The 18,725-nt window shown below is 45.4% G+C and overlaps 1 protein-coding gene across 3 annotated transcripts in view; it reads left to right on the forward strand.

Moving 5' to 3' along the window:
* The first annotated feature begins 11,135 nt into the window (after positions 1-11,135).
* P4HA2 (prolyl 4-hydroxylase subunit alpha 2) overlaps positions 11,136-18,725 on the forward strand; it is a 44,284-nt gene continuing 36,694 nt past the window's right edge. The window contains exons 1-2 of one of the 3 annotated variants that reach the window (XM_028717994.2): positions 11,136-11,260; positions 11,727-11,796. The gene's annotated coding sequence lies outside the window, so the exon portion shown is untranslated. Of the gene's footprint in view, positions 11,261-11,281; positions 11,797-18,725 lie in introns of those variants that run through there. The other 2 variants (XM_028717993.2, XM_028717995.2) reach the window with 2 other exon arrangements.

Consider the following 18,725-nt stretch of genomic DNA (forward strand, 5'->3'; position numbering starts at 1 on the left):
ACCACCGGTTTAGAGCAGCAGTCAGTTTCAAGCTGAGGTTCAGTCAAGTATCATGATCAGATGGGAGTTTCTAAAAGTATGAGAATTTGTTTGGTTTGTATATAGGCAATACATAAACAGTATAGACTGCATGGGTGTAGCCAAGGGGGGCAGGGGAGCATCTGCGCCCCCCATATCAAGTAAAACAATAGAATACCTAACTAACTGACCAATCACTTCGGTTCAGCCCCCCCCCCACAAAAGTCCTGCCCCCCGCCTAATAAAAAACCTGGCTATGCCCATGATAGAGTGATAACCGCAGGGAAGCTGAGCTGTCCTACTTTGTTTTAGTTCAGGAATATTTACTTACTTACTTACTTACTTACTTACTTACTTACTAACTACATTTCATAGAATCACAGAATCATAAATTGTGGAGTTGGAAAAGACCATGAGTCACCTCACCCAGGATGGTACTTGAACCCATGACCAAGAGATTGAGAGCCTCTTGCTGTATAATAATAATAATAATAATAATAATAATAATAATAATAATAATAATAATTTATTATACCCCGCCCTCCCCAGCCAAGACCGGGCTCAGGGCGGCTAACAACCAATAATAAAAACAAGTTGATTAAAATACAATTTAAAAGATTAAGACACAACATTAAAACAATTAGGGAGCAATCTCTTCATAGGAGGAGAAAGGAAAAAGAAAGAGGGGGAGGGAATCAAACTGATTCTGAGCCAAAGGCCAGGTGGAACAACTCTGTCTTACAGGCCCTGCGGAAAGAGATCAGATCCCGCAGGGCCCTGGTCTCAAGAGACAGAGCATTCCACCAGGCTGAAAAGGCCCTGGCTCTGGTTGAGGCTAATCTAACTTCCTTAGGGCCCGGGATCTCTAGGGTGTTGCTATATATGGACCTTAAGGTCTTCCGTGGGGCATACCAGGAGAGGCGGTCCGATAGGTACGAGGGTCCTAGGCCATGAAGGCCTTTAAAAGTCAAAACCAGTACCTTAAATCTGAACCTATACTCCACCGGGAGCCAATGCAGCTGGAAAAGCACTGGGTGAATATGCTCCCATGGCAGAGACCCTGTGAGGAGCCTCGCTGCAGCATTCTGCACCCGCTGGAGTTTCTGGGACAGCTTCAAGGGCAGCCCTGCGTAGAGCGAATTACAGTAGTCAAGCCTGGAGGTGACCATCGCATGGATTACTGTGGCCAGGTCGGGGCGGGAAAGGTAAGGGACCAACTGCTTGATGCGGCGAAGGTGGAAAAATGTCGCCTTGGCTGTTGTTGTAACCTGCGCCTCCATGGAAAGGGAGCCGTCAAGGATTACACCCAAACTCTTAACAGAAGGCAATGGCACTAATTGGGCCCCCACAAGAGAAGGGAGTTGGTCCCTCATTCTCATACCATCCCGACCCAGCCAGAGGACCTCTGTCTTTGAAGGATTTAGTTTCAAACGGCTCCCACGAAACCATCCAGCCACAGCTTCCAAACATCTGGTCAGTGTGTCAGGGATCGAGTCGGTATGGCCACCCATCAGCAGATAGAGCTGAGTGTCATCAGCATATTGATGACAGCCCAGCCCAAAGCTCTGGATAATCTGGGCAAGGGGGCGCATAAAGATGTTAAAAAGCATCGGGGAGAGAATTGCGCCCTGCGGCACTCCACACACCAAGGAGTGTGGAAACAACAGCATGCACATTCAATGAAAAACTAATTATTTTCCACTCTAATTTTGTACTCTGATTGCACTGCAGAACCTTTAGTTTTGTATGAACGTTTGGCTAAAATGGCATTGTGCAATAAGCATCATCCCAGTGGCTTCATTTCACCATGGGCTTGTCTCTCACATGACACTGAGGGCATGCCTGGGTTTGCCACCACATGGACCCTTGACAGGAAGCCATATCCTATCCTACTCCTCTGTCTAGTGTATTTGCATAACTCTGGTGTTTGCAAAGACACTTGTGTTGTATTCACATGTTATATATTTAGCCGCATACATGCAGTGGCCCATGGGGGGGGGGGCCGACAGAGCCACCCTTCTGACACCAGCACTGCAGCTCACCTGTATGGAGGTTGAGGTGGGACAGGGTGGTGGGTAGATGGGATTGTGTGGGTGCTTTGAGGGAGCCAATCCAGGTCTACCATACCGTGTAGCTGTGCAACAATCTTGGTGTCAAGAAAGTGGCTCCACAGCGCCATCCCTACACACAGGCCACTCTTGGTACATACTAAAAGCATGAAGCCCTTGGTACAGGCCAGAGGTGCCATCTTCTCAAGGTGATTGAGGGGACCTAATGTGATTCTTGAAGTCATGCTAGTGTTAGTGCGTGAAGCCAGGGGCAGAGCCAAATGTCCTCTGAACCGTTGAAGGGCCCAGCCCCCTAAAAAACAAACACGGGGTGGGTGGGTGGTGGGTGTGAAAGTGCCTCAACCCTTAGGAGCTGACATCTATGGTGCAGGCATGATGAGCTTGCTTCTGTGGTAAATGAAACCTGTATTACCCCTGCATGTGTGACTGTAGTGTAGTACAGGGAAAAGGAACCCCAAAGGGGCTGAGGATAAGTATTTTTTTTGGGGGGGGGGAGAAACCTTTAGTCCCTGGTTGTGTATGCATTATACCATTAAAACACATTCAAAGCACATTCTTTAGCCCAAAGAATTCTGGGCACTGTAGTTTACCCCTCACAGAGATGCAACTCCCAGCAACCCTTAACAAACTACAGTGCCCAGAATTCTTGGGGGGCAGTATGTGCTCCAAGTGTGCTTTAAAGGTATGGTGTGTGTACAGTCCCAAGGGAGAGGAAGGAATTATTCCATTTTTAAAAAGTTTTTTAATTGGTCTAGAAAGTTATAAAATAACTTTCTAGAATGTACTCTTAAGTACAGTGGTACCTCGGGTTAAGAACTTAATTCTTTCCGGAGGTCCGTTCTTAACCTGAAACTGTTCTTAATCTGAAGCACCACTTTAGCTAATGGGGCCTCCTGCCGCTGCCACACCACCGGAGCACTATTTCTGTGCTCTCATCCTGAAGCAAAGTTCTTAACCCAAGGTACTATTTCTAGGTTAGCAGAGTCTGTAACCTGAAGCGTCTGCAACCTGAAGCGTCTATAACCCGAGGTACCACTGTACATAACTACGAAAGAGTTCAAACTCTGATTTATTTATTTTTTACAAAGTATGCATTTCTACTCATAAGTCCTAAGATTAACATAAAAATAAATCCCTTTCAAAATAATCCATAAACGTACGTGTATTGATGTATGAACACTAGAGGGGAGAAATCCCTTTCTCGTATTCTAAGAGCCCCTGTGAAGTGTGCTGGTTAATTTATTTAATAAATCAGCCCTCTGAAGAGTCTACATGCTCAGTCATCCAACTATTTGCTTCTGCTGTGCAAACAGGGCCCAAGGAATTGCCAACAAGGAATAAGGCGTTATAGTTTAACTCCAGGAAGTTTGCTTAAAATAAAAAAACACTTCAGCAAGCACTCTTCGAACTCCATCACTTAACCATTTCTCGAGGAATCTACCTCATTCCCTTCCCCTGCTAATGACTGACAAGGCAATGAAGAAAACCTACTGCTTTAACCTTGAGGATGCCTCAGCAATAATTTCTTTTCTCTAATCAAGCTACTGAAAATGTTTCAGATCTGAGGACAAGGATATTGAAAGTATCAAAAAAAAAATTAGTTTTGGGTAGCACATGCATGGGATTCTGCTCATGTGTAGAGAGAGAAAAGTGCTTTTAAAACAGAATCACAGTTGTACTGGACCAAAACTGAACTCCCTTTCCAAAGTCAAAACCACCAACTGCTCCCCCATCCCAGAATCAACTACACCTCCAGACTACAGTGTTCCACAGAGAACAGCTTTAGTGCATGACAATATCTCAGCATGACTCATGGAAATAAGTAATGCTGTGTGGTCAGAAGGGAAAGCCAAATCCCGTACAGTTCTCCATGTTACACCGTTGTATCAGATTTTGAGCTAATTTAAGGTGGGGAGTAATGAGTCACAGCTTCTGACTATATGGACTAGCCATTTATAATAGTAGTGTTACATGTCACCCCCAATCTCTGAGCGGTGCGAGATTCCAAGGGTACCAGATTCGCTTAACAGAGTCTGTGTTTCCTTTTGGACAATGAGGCACAGCGGACGCTGTGGTGTCTTTAAGATATACAGTTTATTTGCACATATATACAATCTGCGTCTAGATGGAGAGAGTACAGAGCATTCACATGCTAATAGGGCCCTGCTCCTTCCATTGCTGCAGCCTCTGATCCCCCCCCCCAAATCATGTCTGACCCTCTCTGCAGAATAAAACAGACAGCCCACCCGCTGGCGGAGGAAGAGGAGTGCAGGGGGAGTGCACCGCTCCCAGCAGCGCAGTCCCGGTGGGGTGTCATCGCGGCTGCCTCCCCCACCCGCGCTGGGCACCACGCCCCCAGGACATGTGCCATGCCCCCAGGACGTGTACCACGCCCCCAGGATGCGCGCCAGCCCCAGCCTGCTCTCTCCCCCCATGCCACAGTATGAAGCTCTGCCACTGAGCCCACCTTCTTTCTGCCCCCCTCCAGCTTCCCAAACTGACCCTTGTTTCCTATTTGCTCACATCATCCAAACTGAAACCCTACCCCCTTTAAACCCTTTTGTCTCTGTCCACTAGCTGTGGGTAAAAGCCTCAGCGCCTAGCAGTGGCGTAGCGTGGGTTGTCAGCACCCGGGGCAAGGCAAGTAATTTGCGCCCCCTAACCTGTGGATTTGTGCCCCCTAACCCATGGATTTGCCCTAACCCCAGATGTTGCACCCGGTGCGACCGGGCCCCCCTGCACCCCCCACGCTACGCCACTGGCGCCTAGGGCTTGCCGATCGAAAGGTCGGCGGTTCGAATCCCCGCGGCGGGGTGCGCTCCCGCTGCTCGGTCCCAGCGCCTGCCAACCTAGCAGTTCGAAAGCACCCCCGGGTGCAAGTAGATAAATAGGGACCGCTTACCAGCGGGAAGGTAAACGGCGTTCCGTGTGCTGCGCTGGCTCGCCAGATGCAGCTTTGTCATGCTGGCCACGTGACCCGGAAGTGTCTGCGGACAGCACTGGCCCCCGGCCTCTTGAGTGAGTTGGGCGCACAACCCCCGAGTCTGTCAAGACTGGCCCATACGGGCAGGGGTACCTTTACCTTTTTACTAGCACACAGTTGGAGGAGGAGTACTACCCCTCCTTGTCTGGCATAGTCTTTGCTCTCCTAATGGCTTTCTTGATGGCTTAATGGCTCAGCCATTATTAGCTTTGTTCCTCCAGTGACCCACACTCAGCAAGCTATGCCAGGCTGGGCTGGATTGTTAGCATGAACTGAATCCAGCAGAGTTTGGCACAGTTTAATCAAACCTTGATTCATTCTAATTTTTATTAGACCCAGGAATTTAAGGGGATCGCCCCCCCCCCCAAACTAATAGTGAACTCAGTCTACAAGTGCCATCCTTATGTGGCCAAAATGGCATCACTCATGCACAATATGAGGTGTGTATTTCTGGCGTGTTTATGAAATACTGTTAAAATATTATATAGCTGGCAGCAAAGAATAGACTATGACCTTCAGATATTCCAAAATCTCTTTTCAACACAGAGTAGTGTGTAACTATAAACTGAGAAATGTAGTCATGCCTATTTTTAAGCAGCAGCTGTAATTTACATCGCTTTGAAGACAATGGGGAAATTCCATTTGATATATACCTTCAAAAATTGTAGAGCCCAGCTTGGGGTTCTCCTGCAGAAGAGAGAATCAGATCATGTCTCAGTTTTAAAATGCATGTACAAAACAGGATAAGAACAAGATTGCTAAAGTTTTGCCAGTGTGGAATAACAATAAATGCTAACATTTGTGATAACCGTTTAAGCTATATTTGTTGCACATAAAAAGACAAATCAATCCATCTTCTCCTTACATGCACCGTGGGTTCTGACCTCTCAGAGACATGTCTGGCCACATGGTAACATTTAGACATTTTAAAAATAAAGCAAGCCACAGGCAATTGCTGGGGCTTCCCGTATTCCAAATGTCAGTTTGGTGCCTTTGCGAACGTGCAGGAGGGCATGCTTTCTAAGGCTGCCAGAGAATCATTTGCTTTTACCATAATTACATTAAATGAGCCACCAAAAAACCATCCCTTGGGTTTGGTTCTAAATGCTTCCGTTACTTTGCAGCCAGCCAATACTTGGTTTCTTAAATTTAGCAGAAGCAAAAGAATGTTATTGTTGAACAGGGCTTTTTCCTATCATATATGAGTTTGGTTTTGGTCAGTTAAGTTCTTGCTTCTACCTGTTAAAAGGGGGAAATGTAATTCTGCTGCCGTAATTTCTGTAATTTGATTTCATGGTTACATCTCTGCCATCAAGGAATGCAAGCACATGAAGACAATTATCTTATAGATCACTGAGGGCCAAACTGAACATGACAAGGGAGACCTGTGAGTAGGATTTCTAGTGGGTTTGTTTTAAAATAGTAGCAATTTACAATAAGTTGTAGGGGCAGGCAGGCACCTGATTCAGAGTAGGATCATGGTATGAGGGGAAAGGGGATTTGAGACTTTCCTCACCACCATTTGCCCAATTGAAATTGCCCCATCTAAAGCTGATATTTACCCCATTGGGCATTTCCCATGGGTCACATCAATACACGAACTTGTACTTAACAGAGGGAGAGAAAAAATGTGTTAAGAGAAATACAAAGGAGGAGATGAATTGCAATCAAAGAAAAGTAAGGACTATTAAACGAAAAGACTAGAACCTTGAAATTCATTCAGAGCATGATTTGTGCATTGTTCAGTATAACCAGTATGTTTTTAAAGTGATTGTTCTAGGAACAGTGCCCGCTGTTGATTAGTAATTCAAAATCTAAAACAAACCAGGCAAGTTTGAAGGATGATTTGCAAACCAGATGCTCTTCTTGTTTTGTAATTTAACATGAACACAACCCTTAAGAATAGGATCCTTTAGTAAGAAGAATTCTTACTAAGAATGCTTTTCCTCTGGCTGTCAGTCAACATGTTACTGACAGATTTAATAATAGTATACAGGCAAGTGTTTTCTTTTTGCGTATTGTACTGCATAATAATCTGAAAGCAGCGTAGAGGAAATACTAATCCTTCCACTTAAATGCCCCCATTGCAATACATCTGTAGGTAGCAGCACAATTGTTTGTTGTAAGTCCACCAACAAAGCAAGGCTGTTATGTGGTTTGACAAATGGAGAAGGTTCACTAAAAGTTGTTTTTCAAGACCACCACCACCCCAGTTTCAGAGCAGTGTGAGATTCCAGGTGTTCCAGGTGCTCACCTACGGATTGTGTTTCTTTCTGGAAATGAGACACAGCAGAGACAAGTGGAGGAATCAAATCAGCAGTAGCTCCTCAGCTCCAGGCAGCTGGCCCTTCTTTGCAGTACTTCCCTCCTGCACCCCCTTTTTCACAGCAGGCTCCCAGGGAGTAGAGAGATTAATGAGAAGAAGCTCCTCCACTCCAGCCTGCATACCCTTCTCTGAGGCATCGCCTTCCCCCTTGTCTTCAGCTTTTGGGAATGAGGAACAGTAGAGACTGTGATGCCTTTAAGATTTTTGGTTTATTTACACATATGTACAAACTGAGACTATTACGATCTGCCCGCAGACTGTCTCACCAGAGTGGTGCATGCTCTAGTTATCTCTCACTTGGACTACTGCAATGTGCTCTATATGGGGCTACCTTTGAAGGTGACCTGGAAACTACAACAAATCCAGAATGCGGCAGCTAGACTGGTGACTGGGAGCAGCCGCAGAGACCATATAACACTGGTCTTGAAAGACCTACACTGGCTCCCAGTATGTTTCCAAGCACAATTCAAAATGTTGGTGCTGACCTTTAAAGCCCTAAACGGCCTCGGTCCAGTATACCTGAAGGAGCATCTCCACCCCCATCGTTCTGCCCGGACACTGAGGTCCAGTGCGGAGGGCCTTCTGGCGGTTCCCTTGCTGTGAGAAGTCAAGTTACAGGGAACCAGGCAGAGGGCCTTCTCGGTAGTGGCACCTGCCCTGTGGAACGCCCTCCCACCAGATGTCAAAGAGAAAAACAACTACCAGAGTTTTAGAAGACATCTGAAGGCAGCCCTGTTTAGAGAAGCTTTTAATGTTTAACAGACTATTGTATTTTAATATTTTGTTGGGAGCCGCCCAGAGTGGCTGGGGAGGCCCAGCCAGATGAGTGAGGTATAAATAATAAATTATTATTATTATTATTATTATTATTATTATTATTATTATTATTATTATTAGCATCGGCACCCCCAGGGGATCTTGTTTCTCCCATTGTCACAGCCTTGGATTCAAGCAGGAATTAGCCATGCCTTTTTCTTTGCCTTTCCAGCCTACAGCTTCTTCCTCTAGGTCATATCACAGCAAACCCTCAACTCTGGCTTTTGTTCTTCTCACTTTCTCCAAGCTAGAGAAGGGCCCCCAACCCATATGCCATCTGGCTCAGACACCCCTCTCCTTGGCTTCCTTAATGGCTCATCACCCTCTTTCTGTTCTCCTGATGGGCCATCACCCCAGGCAATTTCCTCACCAGAAAACTGGCCTGGCTTATATGTTAACATTTGCTGAATCCAGGGGTTCAGTATCTGGCACCCAGAAACTTGTAACCCAGTGGAGTCTGGCACCCAGAAACACATAACAATATATTTAGTGGAAAGTTGTTTCTATTAGAGGTAGTTTCTGCATTTCTTCTCTTGTTTTCCGTGAATGAACCACACACAGTCGTCTGTGAAAATCATCAGGATCTGAAGCCAAAAATCAAAGCATGCTGATTATATGGACAGGCAAACACTGAACCAAATTCCTTACACTGCAAAGATGTTCGTGTTGGTTTGGATTGGATAATTTCTTCACTTTCAATTAATGCTGTTAAGTGTATCACTTCCCAGACTGAAGTGCTTCCAGGAATATGGTGGAGGGCCATAAAGGACCACGAGGAATTCCCTTCTCTAATCTGCTGCAATTAGTCTGAAGTGGTCAAAGCTTTCTCTCTTTTTTCCCCCTTAGCATGCATGAAGTTGTGCATGGCTGTTAAGTTTTTCATTCCCCAAAGGTGCTACATGCTGCTGCTGCAGCAGAAATAGAATGTTGCAAGTTTAAAGAATGTAGAGCTATACAGATGCCCGCCCACACACAGCTCTAACTGTCATCCGAAAGCAGGTTGGTTGTGATCAGCAGAGTGTACTTTAAGGATCAACTTTTCTGTTTCACATTCTTTTATTGCAGGCTCCAGGACCATCTGGTTCAATATCTTCCACTGCAGTAAGCTTTTCTCAACGTAAAACAATCTCTTTACCTTGGAAACAGTGAGTGTGTTTTTCCTCACAGCGTCCTGTAGACAGCTGGTTGCCTAAAGTGAGACCTGTCTGTTAACATGAGCATTCAATCAGTTCGCTTGTCAGTTTGTTTATAATGTGATAACTTCACTGAAGGCGGAGGCAGCAGAATGACACCTGGAGCACATGTTCAAAACACAATTCTATGCTTCATGTTCAAATGCCACCCTGATCCACACACCAATTAGAGAGAGAGAGAGAGAGAGAGAGAGAGAGAGAGAGAGAGGGGTGAAAACACAACACAACAGACTTCTCCCTTCTGGCTAGCAGGGTAAAAAATGACATGCACACAGGACATCATCTTGCAGTTCAGATACAAAAGTATGACCCTCCACCACCACACCTGCCAGTGCTTTTTTAGGCCTGTCTCTTTGCCCCTTGCTCCTACCTGACCTCCTACAAAGGTCTAGATTAAGATCTGCTGCCCCTATGGGTCCTGCTGCCTGAGGCGGTTGCCTCACCTTGCCTCATGGGTGGGCCAGCTCTGCCTCCTAGAATGCGATAATGCCCCCCACCCCCACAAGAGCATCTCTTTTTCTTTGGTGATCACTCATAGCAGAGTAAGATTGTCTTCCATGAACACAGTCTAAACAGTGAGTCTGTAAGTGACTGTGGAGGCCAATTCTGGATCCACACATCCTTCCACAGTGAGGACATAGGTTTCTGGGCAGGAGTTGATAACGGTGAGGGTTTGTCAGGCGTGCCTTCCTCTTAGCACATTTCTCCCTTTCATCCTGAGTTTGAGCATCTTCAAAGTCCATGACACCTTTGGTAAAGGCTGTTCTCCAATTGGAGAGCTCGCAGGCCAGTGTTTCCCAATTGTCGGTGTTTATGCTATACTTTTAAAGATTTGCCTTGAGAGAGTCTTTAAACCTCTTTTGCTAACCACCAGCATTACGCTTTCCATTCTTAAGTTGGGAATAGAGTACTTAATTCATTCCGGAGGTCCGTTCTTAACCTGAAACTGTTCTTAACCTGAAGCACCACTTTAGCTAATGGGGCCTCCTGCTGCCGCCACGCCACCGGAGCATGATTTCTGTTCTCATCCTGAAGCAAAGTTCTTAACCCAAGGTACTATTTCTGGGTTAGTGGAGTTTGTAAGCTGAAGCGTATGTAACCTGAAGCGTATGTAACCCGAGGTACCACTGTAGTTGCTTTGGAAGACAATAATCAGGCATCCACACAACGCGACCAGTGCAACGAAGTTGATGTTGAAGAAACACTGCTTTGACACTGGTGGTCTTTGCTTCTTCCACTACACTGGCATTCGTTCTCCTGTCTTCCCAAGTGGTATGTAACATTTTTCGGATACACTGTTGATAGAATCTTTCAAGGAGCTGGAGATGATGTTTATAAGTGGTCCATGTTTCACAAACATACAGTAAGGTTGGTAGTACAATAGCTTTGTAAAGAAGCATTTGGGTTTCCCTGCGAATGTTTCTGTCTCTTTGCCAGATCTGAAAGGCCTTCCTTTTCTTGCCAATAATGCGTTCAATCTCACTGTCGTTCCCATCAAACAAGAGCGTCTAATTCTTGTCGGTGCTCTAACGTTCTAGGCAACGAGACGTCGCACTGACAAGTTGGGTGCTGCTTGGGTGCGCGCGTTTCGGGGAGGGTGTCGAGCGCACAGCTCTAACACCGTCCAGGCTCCATCATCGCCGGGGAGGCGTCGGCTATTGGGAGCATTACGGTAGCGCTCTCTCCGTGCCGGGCGAAGGCGGGGCTTCCGACGTGGCAGCCGCTCAATCGGAGCGCAGAACGCCGAGGGCCTCCGCCAAAGGGGCGGGGGAAGCGCAGCTCCGGCTGGAAACGCCAAGGCTGTTCTAGAAAGCGCGGCGCGGGAAGCGGCGTGTTCCCGGGCGAGGCGCGGAAGGTGCGCCCCGCGGGCAGGGCAGGGTTGGCGCGCGCCTCGGGCGACCCCTTCCCCGCGGCCGCGGCGCCTTCAGCCGGCCGCTCCGTTGCCTCTGGCGCGCCCGGGGGCGCTTGTTCTCCGGCCGCTGTGCCCTCCCGCTGCCCCTTGCCCACCTCTGCTTCCCGCTGGGCTCTTCCTCACCTCTCCGCCTTCCCTCCGTGGGGCTCGCCCGCCGCCCCCCGCCTCCTTCCGTGCCTCCCTCCCCGCCCGCTGCTGCAGCCCGGAGGCGACGGCGCACCTGCATGGCTCCCGCTTGACCCAGCATGGCTTCTCGCGGGCCCCCGCGACGGCGAGAGCCGAAGCGGCCGGCCGAGAAGGCGAGACGCGGGTGGCAAAGCGGCCGGGGATGACTTCATCTCTGGGACGAGCGGCGGCGGCAGGGGAGGTTTCCGCGCCGTAATAAACTCCTGCCTAACTTGGTTTTCAGGCTCCCGAGGCAAGAAGTGCGACGGACGAGGCGGGCGCTGCCAACTTGTCTCCACAGCGGCTGCGGGCAGGTAAATCCGCTCCCTGGTCTGTACCGCTAGCGGGGAGGGAGTTGTTTGGAGCAGTGTGACTTTCCCCACACCCCAACCCCCCCGTAGGCGATTTCCTACCTGAGGAATGTCTGTGGGAAACTTTGAGCTCAGGTCAGAAGCAGCAGCAATGGGGATTTGCAATCCGTACAGCAAGAGAAAAGCTCTTGGCAGCATCCTCTGCATTTCCGAAGGGAAGGGAGTAATGTAAGTACAGGGCGACCCTCAGGTGCTTACCTAGTGCATAGACTAGCTACCTATGGAGTTGGAAGGGGCCACGCGGGTCATCTAGTCCAACCCTCTGCCATGCAGAAATCTCTTTGCTTGACGTGGGGCTGGAACCCGCAACCTTGAGATTAAAAGTCTCATGCTCCTACTGACTGAGCTATCCCTGTTTTTTTTCCAATATACGCAAATGGTTGTGTGCATAAGCTGGGAAGGTGGGCTTCTTACAACACAAAGAAAACCCTGGAATGTCTCCTGTGGGGATTTCGAGAGGGGCAGCCTTCTTAGTCTTGTGGCACCTTAAAAAGCAGACTTCATCTGACACATGTATCCAGAGTTGTGTACATGCATGTTTTGGGGAGGGGGGTCGTGAACAGTGGGGTTGGAAGGAAAGGAAATGTGTTTTATTTTCAGAGAGGAGGAAGCAGGTATTGAGTGGCTCTGAAAAATAATGCAAACCGTCTTCTGACAGTGTCAGTGGTAGATGGATTGAAGCAGGAAAGCTCCATTCTGTTTGTTTGTTTGTTTGTTTGTTTGTTGGGGGGGGTTGGTGGTGCCAGGGAGCCCCGGGAGAGGCAGGAGAGCTCCCACTTCCCAAAAGGATCTCTGAGTTCAAGAGGCAATGTGGAGTAGGAACCTCTTGCACCGTTCCCTTGCAAAGCAGTTTTTTGACAGGAGAAAATATGAGAGGGGTCTTATGAAAAGTATGGCAGATTGATCATATGCTGCTCAGAAAAGGAGGAATTGAGGGTAGTGATTTCTTGGTGATAGTCCTTTCCATCTGCCAGTTTCTCTACCTCCATAGAGTGCTACGGATAGCCTGATCCTCATTACTCTCCCCCTCCCAATGACTTTGATTTGACCCACCTTAATCTGTATAACTTGCACTTTTAAGAGTGATATATAAAGTTTTCTGCATAACTGTTTGGAGTGGCTCTTTGAACATTGCAGCGCTTGTTGTTGCTGCTGCTGCTGTTGTTGTTATATTTATTTATACCCCACCTTCTTCCCTGACAGGGACTTAAGGCGGGTTACAGATAAAAATAAGACAACTAAAACTTTTTTGAAAAACCATTTAAAAAAAAAAATATTAATCAATGTTCGAATTAAAACTATGCGTTGGAACTTCCCTGCTATATTGATTTAGACAGCCTGCTAAGAACTTATTTATTTCAGCAATAATTTAGTTATGTATACTTGCTTTTATTGATAAATCATGTATGCTGTGTGGAGACCTTTTGGTTATGTGGTTGATACATTTTACAAAATAAAAAAATTAAAAAGCTTATCAGAGATTCAACAAGCATTTCTTCTTGCACTGTTAAAGCCACAGTTGTGTTGTTTTCCTTCTTAGTTCTCAAGAGCTTTGGAGAAAAGGGATTTTTACATTCGGATTTTACACAAGTCCTCTGGTGGTAGAGGAAAGGCATTTTCTGGATTTCTCCCGTATAAGGTCACATAAGGCCACCCTCACACACCAAGCTCGTTTACATAAGACTTTCCTAGTCTCTAGAAGTGGAGCAATGAGGATCATCTCGTAGATCATCACTTTACATCCAGGGTAGCCAACAAAGCTCTCCAGATGTTCAGCTCCCATCATACCCCAGAAACCATGGCCCAATAGGCAGGAACAATGGGAGTTGTAGGCCTACAGCAACTGACAAAACATTGGTTAACTGTGCTTTACATGACATGGGTACATGAAATAGCACTGGCCAATTGTGGTATTTTTGTGCCCAGGCAATGCAAATAAAAGCTATGCACAGAAAATAGCATCAGGGAGATTTGGAAAGTGACAAATCCATTGTGATACAGATGTTCACTTTTCCTAGCTCATTGCAGTATCTTCAAAACCTGCAAGCCTCTTTGACCAAAACCATGGTGGGATAAAGAGAATGGATGTGTGTAGCATGTATAAGAATATAAATATCATAGTTCCATCAAGGCTCTGAAATATTATTATTGGTAGTGTCTTCAGGATACTGAATGTAGGTACCACTTTCCTTTGATTAGGGTGCTTGCAATATTGCAGATGGTTTATAAGAGCACCCTTAAATTAGCATGAAAAAGTCCATACAAAGTTGAGACAAAATGCAACAATTATAACAGTAATTTGCCATGGGCCCTAGTAGTTCCCAAAGGAAGTGGTGGCTGCTGCTTCTGATTCCAGCGGGATGCCTTTCTACACTACATGATCTCATTTAACCACAGTCTGTAATTCATGATTCATGAGTGCTGTGGTTTACGTTATCCAAGAAGCCAAATGAGATTGGGGACACTTTTCAGTCCCACTGATTTCAGCGTGAACAGTTCAGCAACTTCTCAGGAAGCAGAATTGGTCACCAGTTCTTTATAGCCTACTTCCACTGGTGGGACGATGTCCTGAAATTCAAGGTAATGGGTTTCTTTTACCACATCTACCATAATGTCATTTTTCTTCCTTTGGTAGTTCATATTTGTATACTCTGGTGGTATCGAACAAAGTTGTTTGCTGTTGGGAGATACATTAGCTGAGGTCGGGGATGGGTTCTCTCTGTTATAGCATCTGCTCCATTGGGTGTACACCTAGGAGTAGCTGCGATATGTAGGACTGAGTTAGCCTTCAGCTAACTTGTAAGTGCGCTTTTGACAATAAGGAGTTAATTCTTCACTCCAGACAGAGGCAGTGCCTGATTCAAGGTCATCCCAGTGAGCTTTGTGGCCAAATAGGGATTTGAAGCCTGGTCTCCCAGGTCCTAGTCCAACAGTCTTTCTCATTATCCCACACTGGCTTTCATACAAGCTCCATTAGCACAAAGACTTCCGGCTGCACAACGGAATCGCTCCCCCATAGCTCCCTGTGAGGTCTCCCAAATGCCTCCTGGACCTGTTCTGGATAGCGCCCCCCCCCCAATCCCCTGGAGCAGATTCAGGGAGGGCACCAGGGAGACATGGAAAGAAGAGAGAAGAGAAGTTCCATTGTACAAACTGAAATCATTTGTGCTAATGTAACTATTTCATGGTGTTGGGTTATTTATAGTTTCAAACTATAATGTTGAAGTTCTGCTTTAACTAAATATGAAAGTGAACTTGTTTTCCACTAGTAAACAAATATTCAGATTCAATGTATACTTCTTCCTCATTATTTTTCCACTCTCCCCCTTCATTTCTTCCTCTTTTAAATCCTGATTCCTCATCACCTCTGTTTGTCTTTGTCCATTTGATCTCTAAAGCACACACACACACAAAACCCCAGTGGATATCTTTCCTACCTCCTTATTCCATTTGGTAGTGTGTCATATGTAAGACATATATTTTTCCATGTTCCTTTCGATTTTAGGGACACAGAACAGGACTAGCTAAGAGCATTGCTTTGTGCCCTACCGCTGCTTAATATTAGACAGTTCGTGAAAGAGGATCCCTGGGTCCCTGCAATAGTCAGCCTGCAATTATGTAGAAATGTTGTGGAATTCTTAGAGCACAGAGCTGGCTTTATATGTAGTTGCCTCATCCATCAAAATTACATATAACTTCCTTGGCACAGCACAGATGACCTGGCTGCTGCTTACGCCAGATGCATTAAATTTGCACGAGTGCCCTAGTGCACCATGTTTAGTATAGAGTTTCTGGGATAGAAAACATGCACACACCCCACATTCCTATCTTCTAACAGCTCCACATACAGCAAAAGGGCATGTATTCTGCTTAACAGAATGAAAACGAGCAGCACTTTTTCACTGTTTGGGTGGCAGTGGGAACTTCTACCATCTCCTCTTCCCCCATCCCTCTTTTACTGATTTGGAAGAAAACAGAAATCCCATCCAAGTCATTGACATATAGTGGTCTCTTACATCAGTGGACTCTGTCTCGTCTGTTTTGCAGCTACATTAGGAAGAGACGAGTCGGTTGTGTGGAAGAATTGCCAATAATTTTCAGGAGGTAATTCTTCAAGCAGATTCTGCTAAACGAATTATAGGTAACCACAGCGGTTATTTGACCAGCAGGGAGCCATAGCTTAAGTTGACAAAAATGATACTAATGCGCAGTGTGCCTGTAGTGTTTTTCCCCTTAGGTGTTTTACATGCTACATTGCAGTCTGGTCCTGTGTGTGTTCATTTGTAACATAGGCCAGTATTGCTGCAGTATAACCATAATATAGATGGTAAATTGAAGGTACAAGATAGTGGACTGCCTCAGACCACCCCTGAGTTCATAGTTAGGCAGAGCTCTGAATCAGAAATGGCCAGCACATAATCCTAACCACACAGTACTGTACTAGTTGTCTCTGTAATGGGTAAAAGCTTAAGGGCAGTTTATGGAGCTGCATGAATTTTGTTTATTTACCTGTTCAATCTCTTTGATTTGTGCAGCTTGTGTGAGTGGGAAGAGTGTTTGCGTAAATGGGTACAGTTTTATACATCCATTTAAGCTGAATGATTCAATCAAGTCTATTGCTTTCCTGCTGCTTGGAAGTAATGCCAGTTCAATGACTGAACGTAATCAACATGAGTCATGCTTAAAGGACATTTCATATATTACTCTTTTGAGGTTTTCCATATGCTTAAAAACCATTAATTTGTAGCCACAGAATGTAGAGTTATGCATTTCAGAGCCATAGCTAGAAATCATCACCAAGGATTAATGACTAACCCCTGCAGGTTTTATAATATTTAAAAAGAATATGAAGAAAATCTGATCACTCTTGTCCCTGCTAGAAAATGTAAACTCTTGCCAGTGTCAATAGGTCGAGACTTTAACAAAAATCTGGGCATTGGCAGAGTTTACATTCTCTAGCAAGGGCTAGAGCGATAATCTGAGGGATATAATTTTATATATGTGTTAACATCTAATTTATTATTTTTATATCCCACATTTCCTCCAAGGAGCTCAAGGTGTCATCCAGGGTTCTCTTCATCTCCATGTTATCCTCACAACAACCCTGTGAGGTAGGTTAGGCTGAGAAACAGTGATAGGGCCAAGGTCACCCAGTGATCTTAGTGGCAGAGGGGGGATTTGAACCCAGCTCTCCCAGGTCCTGGAGCCTGATACTCTCGCTGGCACTCCTCCTACCTATCTGTCCCTATATAGAGGCACATGCACATAAATATATGGGCTGTTATAGGGCCGGGATAGAGCAGTTGTTTCTGTGGAAGCAGACCTGCTTTCTGACCACTGAAAGCTGCCTGGTTTTGTGGACCTTAAACTCCCTTCATCAAGCAGATTCCCATCACCTTAAGTTCTAGTAATTGGATCACGGACTCATTTTAGGTTCGATGCAATTGTCCCTTTGCAGTGGCACAGAGCCACAGATGTCTAGGAATCTAGTCTCATTTGAGCATGTATAACCAAAAAGCACAGAACTACAATATTCAAACAATGCTGTCTCACTCAGGACTGGCAGGGAATCAAGCAACAGAACAATGTAAGACGTAGGAGCCAACCAACAGACGGTAACTTTATAGGACTAGAAAGAATCCCATTAGTCCCTTTTCTGTCCTGATTGGCAGTTGCAGAGAATATTCTTGCCATCTGCAGTGGTAAAGTTACTGCAGCGCAGCAGATAACAGACTAGCATAGCAATTCCTACCTCTAGCAAGATGCTGCGGTACAGTAGTGAGTAAGATGTCTGAACCTCCTGCTGCCAGAGACCTTGGTTTAAGACATTGGTGTAGCACTCTTTAATGTGGCATGTGCTTATTACAGACCGCTGCTTGCTTCTACTTTGCCAAATGTGATTATGAAGGCCTAGTTCTCACAAGCATCAAACGAGGAAATAAGCTTGCTTTTAGATTTTACCATGTCAGGCTACAAGTCAGGGTCCTGTTACTGGATTCTTCTCCCTATGTAGAGAAAGTAGCTTTCCACAGAGAAGCACAGCTACAAAGCTGTCCTTCATTTAGTTTTCTGTGTGCAGGAAAGTTTTGTATGGAAGAGCGTTCTTTTTTTTTAATCTCCATGTTCATCTTGAAGTTGTACAATCAAGAAACAGATTAAATCTCCTCATTTGATGTTTATAAAAACTAGGTCTATGGAAATGCTTGTAATGTTTACTAGTACTGAAAAAGAATGATATATATATAAGGATATATACAAAGGAATGTTGCCCATGGACTGAAAAGAGCTCCCCACCTTGACCGTAGGGGAGAGGAAACATTTCATAATTAAATATAGTCGTTGAGTTAAATGTTTCTGATTACTTGAGCTATGGTCTACAACACACCTAATTCCATTAGGATTTGCTTCCAAGCATTTTGGAACTGGGATTTTGGAATTATTTTCAATTTGGTCTTCATGATATATATATATATTCCAAGACTGTTTTTAGATTTATCTGTCAGGATGTTACTTATTAACATTCTGGGCTTTGAGCAGCAAAAGGCAGTTTTATGTCTGGTACTCTATAAGTCTTGGCTCGCTCCAGACCGGGAAGATAAAGCAGACAGTTCAGAAAGCGTAGATCCATCGCTGTACTTTGCACTTGATTTAAGTGATCATTTACATCTATATACAGGGTAAGAGAAGGTTCAAACAGTGGAATTTAAAAGTGCCAGAGTACTGTGGGCTTTGGCAAAATAAAAAAATAAAAAAATTGCTTTAGCTGTTAAGGAAATGCAGTGAAGCATGAAGGAGACTTTAGGAGCTAATCCAGATTCTGGGTATTTCTTAAGCTTACATAACACAAATCACAAGGTTACTAACATTACTGG

The sequence above is a fragment of the Podarcis muralis genome, chromosome 2 (genome assembly GCF_964188315.1).
Source record: "Podarcis muralis chromosome 2, rPodMur119.hap1.1, whole genome shotgun sequence".
NCBI lineage: Eukaryota > Metazoa > Chordata > Lepidosauria > Squamata > Lacertidae > Podarcis > Podarcis muralis.